The following is a 12,379-nucleotide window of genomic DNA, read 5'->3' on the forward strand; positions in this document are numbered from 1 at the left end:
TTTAAAGTGAAATTTTTTTTTCTATCTGCTTAATCGATGTTTCCGTTCTGAAGCATAGAAAATGACATTTTGGCAATGCATTGTCTTATAAAATTTAAAAAGTACAAATAAATCAAGAAACCTTTTAATTTAATGATACAAAGGTTTCACAGTAAAATGAATTTGGTGATTTAAAAACGAAATTTATAATCCTTAGTACGTGAAGTTGAATTAGGCGATTAAGTAATTAATACGACGGTGTTTTTTTTATTGAGTGGTAACCGGTTCAAATGCAAGTTTTAAATAAAATATCGTTCGCTTATTTTTGTAGACTCTTGATCGAATTTTATTCTGGGTAACCTAACCTTAATATTTTATTCTAACCTTAATATTTTATGTTTAGCTAGGAGACTCAATTTTCCAAAATGTTTTTATATATAATTAATTCTATTAAAGAAGTTTGAAATTGATTATGAGAAAAACCATTCCAAAATCATACCTATTATATTTTCTTTCTTTTTTTAAAATTGTTTTTCTTAAAACATGATGTTATAATGATAAATATAATACATTTTTTAAAATAATATTATCTTAAAATTTAAATAACATCCTTTTTAAACTAAGAATAATATTTTTATAAAAATTTAGAAGAAAAATCATTATCAATATGCTTATAACACAAAAAAAGGTGGAAAGGAAAAAGTGGCCACCAATAAATCTACCTCTAGTGGTCAGTGGTCACCCGATAAATTTCACAATCTTGCCCCTTATCGGTGGATTTTATTTTTCTTCTATAGTAATTTAACTATATTAAAGGATTATATTTACTTTGATTTAACAAAACTATTTAACATGAATATTGTTACTTTTGAAAAATCTTTAAATATGTTTGTTACAAATCTTTTTAAAGTAAATACCTACAATGACTTTGAAAATAACTTCATTTTTTTAAGTAGGATTAAATTTCTTCATTTCTCTCCTTTTCCTTACTAAGATTTTTATTTTGAAAAAATTGCTACAGAAATGTTTTGAGAGAGGAATTATTAATCTATAAAAACTAGAATTTTTTTAAAAAAAGAAATTCTGTTTTCTTAATAGTTTATCTGTCAGTTTTATTGCTTGCATATTAACTAAAATTTAGGTACAAATGTCCAAACTCACTGAACTCCTGTGATCTTTCCACGTTACCCCTAGGGGTCTGCGGAACACTATTTGAGTATCGCAGATTAAAAACTTTTCGACCGATTTTGTTCAATTTGTGTATTTTGTCATTTGTAAACTTTACAATTCAAAGTTTATTTTTACTATTTTTAGATCAAATAGTAATTAATAAGAAATACTTGTGAAAAATTATTTGTAGTTTTTAACTATATTCGGTTAAAATAATTTTAGTATTATATTTAAAAAAGGTTCGATTCGCTTAAAAAGTTCTTAGAAAAGTTCTTGATTAGTTAAAAGAAATTTTATTGACAATAAACTCATTTTAGTCATAAAATGTAGACCGGAAACGAATCAAACTAGGATGAAGTAAGGTGCTCTGAATGAAATTTAAGCGCTCTAGTCAATCGGAAAGTTGACGACTTTCCATCCTGACAGGCACGGAAACTAGATAACTGAAAGGTAGTAACAAAATGATTCTGTAAAAAAAAAACTTCAACAAAATTTAGAATTTTAGATCAAAAAGAAATTTATATAGATTTGAAAAGAAATTTAGAAAGGTGTTTTATTCGAAACAACAGTTTAAAAATTCGAGATAAAAAATAACGACTTCGAAAATTGTAAACCTATACAAAATCTTTTGTTTAAATAAAATACATAGCTCATGGACTGCAATAGTGGCACAATTCAAAAAACATTAGTTTTGACTAAGAACAGGTGTAAATATGAAAATACACATTCTTTTCAGCAGCAATACTAGCACAACTTATTATTAAACTTGAAGGTAATCTTCGTTTAAGCAAACTAAAGCATTTCTTATGCAACGAAACTTTAAACCCACTTATCTCAAAACATGATTTTTTGAGTTGTGCCGCTTTATCAGCCCATGAGAGACATTATTATGTTTTCGACCATAAAATTGAAATTAGAAATAAAATGTTTCGTTTCAATGTGTGATCTTTGTCAGCAGTTTTTAAAATAACAAAGCATTTTCAACACATTTTAATACTCTTTAGGAAAACCAAAATGTAAAAATTGTAAGTAACATTAAATTCAAGTTTTATTAATCGGGGATAATAATTTGGCGACTTTAGATTGGAACAGTGCAAATGTGAAATTGCATTATTAAGATTATAGCAACCCTGGAAAATCAAAACTGAATTGAAATATTTTTTTAAAAATAACTCTCCCAGTGGAGTAAATCGTATTCACTTCTAGAAATGCTAGTAAAAAAATGTTAAATCTGCGTTTATTACTTCAAGTTTTTTTAAGATTATATATTTAAAAAATTGAGAAGATTGAAATTAATGGATTTAACAAGTAAGTTTCAATTTTACATTTTATAATGCTTGGAGAGTGGGAGAAAATGTTAATTATAAAGGGCCACATATTGTATGGGCTATAATATAGGGCTACATATTAGATTAAACTATAATATACAGCCACATATTATATGGGCTATTTTATAGGGCCCCTTATTATATGAGCATTACATATTTAAATCAGCTTGATTTAAATCACGATTTAATGATTTCACAAATGATTTTTTAAAAAAAATCATTGATTTAAATCAATTATTTTTTTTTTATATATATTGATTATAAAAGTTAAAAAACAGTGTTTTAAATTATTGATACTTTTATTATTTTCTTTTCTTAGTTTCAAAATTTATTTTAAATAAATTGTTGCATTAATTAATTTTAATTTTAGTTAACGAAATTACTTTCTTTCTTGGTGTGTGTTAAATTCCAACACATTGAAAATTACATTTTTAAAAATCTTTTGATGCTTGAGATTGAAAGTACAGATTAAAGTAAACATTTAATGCTGTCATAATATAGACTTGCATAGCTGTAGAAAGTAATTATTAAACATGATTTTTTCAAAAAATAATGTTAATATTGTTAATTAAAATTCTACCCTTTGAAAGAAAAAGCATGGAATTAAAATCTACATTATATTTTATTGGTGGAAAATGTATATTTCTGAAGCTTTTTTTAAAGCATATTGAAAAGAAAATACCTAATTTGCCAAAAATAGAAAGAAAAAAAAAGGCCAATAAATTCAGATATTTTTTTCTTGATATAGTGTCATTCTTCCCTTTCAAACTCTTTCAAAGTCTATTTGAGACAGTAGTGTTATTAACTGGTATTTTTTCTCATAATATGTTTACAGTATCTTTGAGATCTGATTTTCTATAAAGAAATTTTGTGAAAAAAAATTCCTATGAGTACATAGAATTTAAAAAAAAAATATTTTTAGCTTAACTTATCTATTTTGATATAGAATTAAAAGTGAATATTTTAATATAAAAATATATAGATTAAATATTTATTTTTTGTTGCATGACTACATTTATAAACACAATCTGTTACATTTATTTTGTCATTTTAAAAATCTAGCGGGGAAAAAAAAGAAATTTTAAATTAAAATTATGGTTTGGTAATTGAAACTTTGTTTTAATAGTTAAAGTACAGGGGTCTGTCCAACTGAAATTTACTACCGTTTACCGGTACCTACACAAATTTAACTTTAGGAAAAACGGTAGAACAATTCCACAAAATACTTTTTTCTCAAAATTTTATTTTTGTGTCTCGTAAGAAACGATAAATCCAAATTTTTAATTTTCAAAAATTATGTCTACATTTTCACAAAATAGTTATCTCTCAGAAAAACCTAGACAGACCCATAAAGTATTCTTTAAATTTTCTATTTGAACTAGTCCTTAAATTTCAATCATGCATTTGTTTCAAAATGGTTGCTATGCGTTTAAAGCTATGTATTATAATGAAAAATTATTTTAGTAAGTTAAAATATTGTTCTAAATATTGTTATAATATAGTTTTAATATTAATTTAATTTTGATTAAGCATTTATAAAGTTTTTTTAATCATAAATTAAAGTTCTTACAGTGTATTTGAATAAAAAATAAATAAAAAAATCTGATTTAAATCAAAACGCTAATAAAGTCGCAACAACTACGGTGCTGAGGTATCAAAGGTATACAGTTTAGGGTTAAAATCAGTTTGGTATCCGGCTAACCGTAAGAGGTTTCCGCTTCAATGTAATACAATAGGCAGCAGTGTCTCATCGATCACGATGTTGACGTAAAATATCATCAGTGATGAATGGATCTTTTTTTAAAACTCCTTGCCGCTTTTCGTGGTTTTCCTCCCGTTGTAAAGCAAATCCTGGTTAGTTCCATCACTAGTGCCTTCCAGAAGGTTAATTTGTTCCAATGCGTGATCCAGAAGTTCCCTAGTATTCATGGTTGGGTTCACTGCTTTGGAGGTGAACATTGATAGTTGTAAACCCATGAATTGTTCTAGATTTTAATTTATTATGTTTTTATCTATTTTAAAATATATTGACTAATATTGAAATGACCTACTGTAAAAAGTATGAAATTTTGAGAAAATAACTTAAAATTGGGAAATCTCAATAAATATTAAATTTTGAGTTCATGAAATATTAGTGCTAGCTGCATATGCACTATTTGATTTTGTAACTAATTGATATTAATTATGTATTCGTCACCAATTCATGCAATTTTTTACTGAATTAATATAAAAAGAGCATAATTCCTTGTTCTGCCAGTTGCGAGTAAATAATTTTTAAATTTTATACAAATTTAAACATTTTAATAACTTATCCTTCCTAAAATAACCTAGTAATGATTGAATAACTTTACAACAGTTAATACATGATAATTACTCAACAATAACTATTCAATAACCATTAATAAACGACAACCGTTCACCTTCCATCAAATTTTTGCATAAATTTAAGAAAAAAACATTGTTAAAGAAAAAAACGATGAGAAAAAAAAACCAATTCAATCACAAATCTAGGCAAAATTATAAAATAAATGAAAAGAAAAAACAAATAGAAAACAAAAAATGCTACATTATATATAACGTGGCTCTATGGAATATTCGGTCCAATATATGTGTCCTACACAACAGACAACGTAGCCTCATATATAAATTTAACCATAAAAATGCAAATTAATGAGTGCAGACGATATTTTAAGTTAGGAATCAAATTCAAAAACGTTCCTTTCCTCTTGAATAATAAACGTACCCCCCCTTTTTTTTTTGTGTGTGTGTGGATGGATTCTGAGATTTTTGATCCTCAAAGTATGGGGATAGCCGCAATCTGAAAAAAAAAATTGTCTCAATAGTTTGAACACGAGAGCGGTCAAAAGTCTGAAGATCCTTACGTTGATTTTAAATATTTTGCCATATCCTGATAACATATAAAGCTAATCGAATTATTTCATTGCTCAAAAACTGAGAAACTGATTTTATTCACCTTTTGTGTTTTGACATCAAAAATAACATTCGTAAAAATGTGTCTTTTTTTTTTTACTATTATTATATAAAATAATAAAAAAAGCTTAAAAAAGTTTTTTTTTTTTTTTTTTTTTTTTTTTTGCAAGGACTTACTAGATTAAAACAATTTAATATTTGAGTTCAAATTCTTTTCAATTATCTTAAAAAATCTCAAGATGCCGAGAAATACGTAAAATTAACATGAAGGAATATAACTTTTGGCCATGCTCCTGCTTTTAGGATTAAACTATATTTTGAAATAATTGGAGCATGCATTGTTATTAGTTATAAAGCTCAAGATAGCATTTGAGCACATTAGTTAATTGGATACAGGTTGAAACTTCTACTGACGATAAATTCCAGTTTGGTCACAAAATGGTAATGCATTTTATGTGTGGAAATAGCGTAACGATATAAACTAGCATGAAGTTTGGCGCTACAAATGAGAATTGAATTGTCTAGTCAGACGGAAATGGGACGAATATTTACAGTAAGGCACATCCTCATAGGCACGAAAGCAAGTTAACTAAAACGTAGTGACAAAATCATGGTGCAAAAAAAAAGAAAAAAAAATTCGAAAGAAATTTGGATATTTATTGTTTTATTCAAAGGCAAGGGTTTAAAAATTGAAATAAATAAAACTATTTTGAAAATCGTAACCAATATAAAATCGTCTGTTTTAATAAAATGCATCATTATGTTTCTGACTAAATGATTTAAATGCGTAATAAATTATTTCGTTCTCGTATCTAGTTCTGATTTATGTCAGTATTTTTAAAGCTGTAAAGCACTTCGCGCAACTTATATATACTTAAAGAAAATCTGGATTTTAAAATTCCGTGCAGCATTTGCTTCAAACTTTTTTAATCAGCGAATTTAAAATTGGCGACATTAGTTAGGAACATTCCAAATGGCAAATGAGGGGGAAACAGTTCAAGATTATAACAACCCTAGAAAACCGAAGTTAGTAATCTCGCTTTTCTAGTGAAGTATTTAATTCTAATTCGATGTATTCTATTGTTGAAATTTTATTATTTGGTTTTATTATCTATCTGAAAGAGCATCATATATTAGATTTTTGAAAATTAGAGAAGATTAAAGGTAATGTTTTGGATTTATCTAGCAAGTTTCAATTTTAGATTCTACATTTATTATGTATTTGCATTTCTGTTTGTTTTTATTTTCATTTATTTTATAACTATGTTTAAAATTGTTATTTAATTGATTTAGGCGATTGCTCTGTTGCGTCACTCTAAATGAGTCTTCAGTACTCTGAAAAACATTTTCTTGTTCAGTTCTCGATTTTGTCTTTTGTTGAGAATCACTTAAGCGTGGATTGCTTGTTTAATCTTTCCTTTCAATGTAAGTAATCTTTTATTTTTCTGTATTAACCTATTTATAACTAATATTATTTTAACTATAATTTTATTAATGCTATTTTTAGGATGATTTAACTAATGCTATTTTTAGGATGATTTAACTAATGTTCTTTTTTATATTTGTGTTTAAATTAAGCCTGTTTTTAAAAAGCTATATTTTACTTTTGAAGCTTCTAAGGCATTGGGCATATTTTATTTCTTTATAAAGAAATACGTTTTTAGTTTTTCGTGATCACTGCATCTTTAAATGCTTTGATATATGTGACAATTTAAATTTTTACATAACGAGTATTTATTTTCTGGATAAAAAAAAATTAAAACCGTTCCTAATTATTTTTGTTATTAATTCCCTTCCTCGTTTTTTATTTCCCCCCTCTAGAATTAGTTTATGTCAAGGTAACCAAATGCGGTTTTGCTATCTGAAGTACACAGTATCGTTTGGGTTCCGCGCAGTATCGCCACTTCAAACTTTTATGTTATTTTAAGCTTAACATTTCATCAAATTTAACTAAGAATTTAGAAATTTGCCATCTTTAATGATATTTTTTGTCATTTATATCTAAATAATACTTTCGCAAATATAAAATAATTTACGAATTTGCACCATACAATTTTGCACCTGGCTCGCACCGACTACAGTACTGACGTAAAATGTCATCAGTGGTAGACGCGTCGTGGGTTAGAACCGCCTTACCGTTGGGCCAACCATGAGAGGTTTCATGGTTTTCTTCTCCGTGTAACGCAAATGCGGATTAGTTCGATCAAAAAGTCCTCCCCGAAGGTTAATTTGTTTCATTATTTTATTATGGAGTTTCCTTGTATTCTGGGTTGGGCTTAAAATTACTAGATTACAGAGTTGAATATTGATAGTCCTAAACTCAGAATTCGGTCACCTGTTCAACGCAAGTTATAAAATAAAATTACAGCAGAGTTAGGAAAATGAGAAAGTAGCATCGCCCTTGATGCAGGTAGTTTTCAGGGTGTATAAAAATCATGATTTTTTTTAAAAAATCAAAAAAATCGGATTTTTTTGATTTTAATCGGATTTTTTTGATTTTAATCATGATTTTTTTATAATTTCAATTCTATGGAATATAATCAATTTTGTGTACCATAGATTTAAAGTTGTATTGTATTACTATTGTTACTTATGGTATACATTGGAAATAGACATTACTAACCATTATCAACAAAATATTTCTTAATAATTTAAAAGCAAAAGGTGAAATAAGAAATAAACAATAACAAAGTGATTTCAAACTACAAATCAAGAAAGAAATTGTTTATCAAACAATATGTGATAATTATTAATTCTACATCTACAATATCAAATTATTTAAACAATCATTTAATTAGTTTTATTTAAAGATTTAAACATAAGGACTAATTTAGCTGCCTTTTCTACACCCAATTGATTCCGTAGTTTAGTATGTACAAGTCCAAAAGTGAAAAACATCCTCTCTATCCCTGCAGTTGTTCCTTTTGCAGTACATAACAACTGTATTGCATCAAACTCTTTTTGACCTACACAGTTGTTTAGAAGCGCAATTGATTTCCACCATTCCAAGATGTTTAAAGATTCTAGAGATTCTTTATCAAACAAAGTTCCATTAAACGGAGGAGAGCGTACAATGAATTTTAGCAAAATACTTAATAAGGAGGTTTCTCCATACTTTTCTTTAACAAAGTTTACAGCTTGATCTTTTTCATTTAGTGTTAAACATTGTACTTCAGAATTAGGATCCAAGAGGTAAGCTAGGAAATGAGCTGGCGTTAACGCTTGTTCATATCGCTTAGTAAAAAAAATTTTGAAGCAATTATTATTAGAATCTTTCAGAGTTTCCTTTAAATTTTTCCAGATGTTGACAACACACATTGAAAGTAGAAATGTTGAATTATATGAGTGAGATCTGAGAAATATATAGAACAGTCTACTTACTTGTTTATGTTTGAAACTTAGAAAAATATACAAAAAATGTTCAAGACTATACACAAAATTGTTTTTTTTTTAATTAAAATCAGTGATTTTTTTAAAAAAATCATTTGATTTAAATCATGATTTTAATCAATGATTTTAATCATTTGATTAAAATCATTTACACCCTGGTAGTTTTATTAGTTGTTTTGATTGTTATGAAATGTTATCTCTTGTTTGAAAGTCTATCAATAGTTTTAAACGAGGTTTCAATGCCAGACAAGCAGGCACACGAAAAAGAGGCAGGCCTAATTTGAGATGGATAGATGGCCAAGAGAAAGACCTTTTGGTCTTAAAAACTAAAAATTGAAAAACACTAGCCAAAAAAAAAAAGGTTAGCATTGAAAAAACTTCTTGAGAAGGCCAAGGCCCACCTTGGGCTGTCGGTGATGATGATAATATGGCTTCACATGATTAAAAACTTCATTTTCTTTAAAAAATAGAAATTAAAATTAACTGTCTGCATCTTTGAAACGTTCAAAAACATGGCGACCCTTTTTAAAACTTGCCAAGCGTGGAATGAAAAGAAACAATAGTGATTTAAAATATAAAACGTGAAAGTTGCCAACAAAAATGGAAAAATAAAAATTAGTAGCAAAATTAGAAAAACCACAGCTGAGAGGTAGAAAAAAAGGACAAACAGAGCATGGAACCACAATGACTGAGAAGGGTGAAATGAATTTCCACGTACTTGGGTGAGGACCTAATGCCGTTAACCAGGAAATCAGCATTCATATGAACAAAGCAAGATTCCTGGGTATCAAGATAATCTAGCAGCAGAAAAGATGAAGCCATTTTTAAAACATTAATAACATTGGTTTATTCATAGCGTTACGGAAGATTGTTAAATCAGATGAATAAAATTGATAAAAGTAAAAATATTTCCCCCCCGGTTGATGATCTACTAAAAAAATTTATTTTATTTTATAACCGGTGTTGAACACTTGACCCAGTTCTAAGTATGTTCGAATTGGGTCGTCTATCAATGTTAAACTTCGTAAGTCTTGTCATTTTGAACACAACACAGAAGAGTAAGAATCTCCTGGATCATGCATTAAAACAAACTAGCCTTCGTGGAGGACTTTTAGATGGAACTCGAGTGCATTTGCGTTACAGGGAGAGAAAAAGCAATGAAAACCTCCTTAGGTTAGCTCGACAGCATGGGTATTCTGTACCCATGATCCGTCTACCCCTGAGGATATTTTACGTCTATACGATATGTATAATGTTCCATCTCGTTCGCATTAATATCATGTCGAATGCAGAGTTAGGATTTTTTGGATAAAAATGGTAGAAATTATGAAGAATTTAGTCAAGAACTCGTAAAACACCTTAAATTTATATTATTCAAAAAAAAAAAAAATTAGCATATATTTGTCCCAAATATTTTTTGTTGTTATTTATTTTTTGTTGTCATATTTCTGCATTTTTTATTTTATTTGCCCAACCCACAATTCTATTTTTGTGTTTATTAGTGATGTTTGTACTCCGTTGCAAGACCACTGCAGTATAGGATTTAAGTAATCAAACGTCACTGTGTATAGTTCCGTTTTATTTAGCTATCAAATTATACAAGTATGCTTTAAAAACAATATAAAAGCTGTTAAAAGTTAAACACGTCCGACAGAAATTTAATTCGTGCTATCCTTTACGATGTATATTCTAGAATTATTTGAAAAGGTAATAGTTTGGTCTTACTGGAATGCTAGACTTGGCGACAACTTTCGATAACTAAGGAAAACATTCTTTCTTCTAAAAGAAACAACTATATGACGTTTCAAGAGCATTGGCTTTGATTGGACCACTAAAAATTGCGCATATTATGCTGACAAATCAAATTACCCTTAACAAATAAAGTGCGAGATAAAGAATATTTATGTTTCGCTGTAGAAGAATTTCGTCTGCAATAAACAACATTTATTATTTTTTCATCAGTTTCTTTAAATGCGAACAGAATGGCGTAGATTTGTTGAGAGTTTTAGATACCATTTTTATTAATTCTCATTGCTTGTTAATTGATTATTCAAGAAGTATTTCCCCCCTCATTTCACACGATTTAAGAAAGCAAATGAAAAGAAGACTAACAACTTCGTTTCAAGAGTTGGCGTTGATATGTGTTCGCGCTAGGAGCTTGGCATCCATTTAGTTTGAACTTACATTAGATGTGAACAGGCTTTTTCGATAGGGATTGTCAGGATCCTGATTTCTCTCCCACGCATTTGATTGACCCCTGACCTGAGGGTCAGAGGGTAAGGGACATGGGAAGTGTCGTTCCCCTACATTGGGGGTGGAGCGAAGGACTTTTTCTTATGAGAAAGAATATTTTTAGATCAGTATTAGTTTGAACGTAGAAGAGTTGAGTATTAGCTGAACTGAAGGTATGAACTGGAAGGGAGCAGTAGAGCTCCGGACTTTAATGCCATGTAGATTATGTATATATATTCATATTTTACTTTTTACTCATAATTAATCCAAAGATGACGAAATAAATTCCTGAAATAATCCTTTGTCATCCTTATTGAGGATTTCACTTAAACGAACAGAAAGAGTAATGTCTCACATCGGTAATGTCACACAAGTTCAAAACATCATTAATTAATTAGCGTCACTTCCTGGAATCATTAGGATTGAGTCCTAGAATGTAAAGATACAATCATTAAGTCAAACATTTTTAAGCTGGTTCGTTCTTTTCTTTTCCGTTCTTTTCTTGCACACTGTTCATATTTGGGAAAAACCTCAGTCGTGTTTGTAATAAATCTTTTACTAAGAAAAAAATCTGATTTAAAAAGACACTATTTTGTACATACTTGGGAGAAATTGAATTATTTGCTTACTTATAGAGAGAGCTGATCAAAAAGTAAATAAAATTCTTCATTCTGAAGTAAAAATTTATTTATGTGGAATATGTGATAAAACTTTTTGGTACAGATATCTGAAATAAATAAACATAAGCAAACCATCTTTTGCTTATACTGGAGAAAACCTCATTAATGTATTTTTATATTTCCAATTCCAACCCAACAATCAATGTAGCATTGTAACTTTGTTTGTTTTGAAACTCCGTACCCTTCATAATTTTGAATCTACCCCAGAAGCCAAGGGAACTTCGGGATAGAGCATTGGGGCAAACTAACCTTCGTGAAGGATTGTTTGATGAAATAAACCAGCATAAGCAGTGTAAGAACCTCCCGTAGTTGGCGCGACGGCTAATCCATATTCTGTGAATCACTGAGAATATTTTATGTCAAAATTGTGATTGGAGCAAGCCGGGTGCGGAATTCGTATCGACCAACCATCGCTGGGATTGGAACCCTGTTACATCTTTATGGAGGCAAGGGCTATATTCCCTGATTTGCTCTTTGTTGATGTATTTTTTTTATAACTGTCATTTGAACAGCCGACACCATTTTTGAGTTTAAGGCTACTAATGTTCAACTCCGTAACCTCGTAATTTTAAACCAAATCCAAAAGACATGGTAATTCCTGGAATAAGCCTTCGTAGAACTCTTTTTAATGAAATTATGCCGCCTTTGCGTTACACGGAGAGGAAAACC

General features: G+C 28.7%; 1 long non-coding RNA gene across 1 annotated transcript in view; it reads left to right on the forward strand.

Moving 5' to 3' along the window:
* The first annotated feature begins 6,705 nt into the window (after positions 1-6,705).
* The window catches only part of LOC147812093 (uncharacterized), a 33,049-nt gene continuing 27,375 nt past the window's right edge, over positions 6,706-12,379 (forward strand). Inside the window, exon 1 of the long non-coding RNA XR_015433234.1 lies at positions 6,706-6,833. This is a non-coding gene — a long non-coding RNA (uncharacterized LOC147812093). The remainder of the gene's footprint in view (positions 6,834-12,379) is intronic.

The sequence above is a fragment of the Parasteatoda tepidariorum genome, chromosome 4 (genome assembly GCF_982258835.1).
Source record: "Parasteatoda tepidariorum strain Cologne lab strain chromosome 4, Ptep-v5.0, whole genome shotgun sequence".
Lineage (NCBI taxonomy): Eukaryota > Metazoa > Arthropoda > Arachnida > Araneae > Theridiidae > Parasteatoda > Parasteatoda tepidariorum.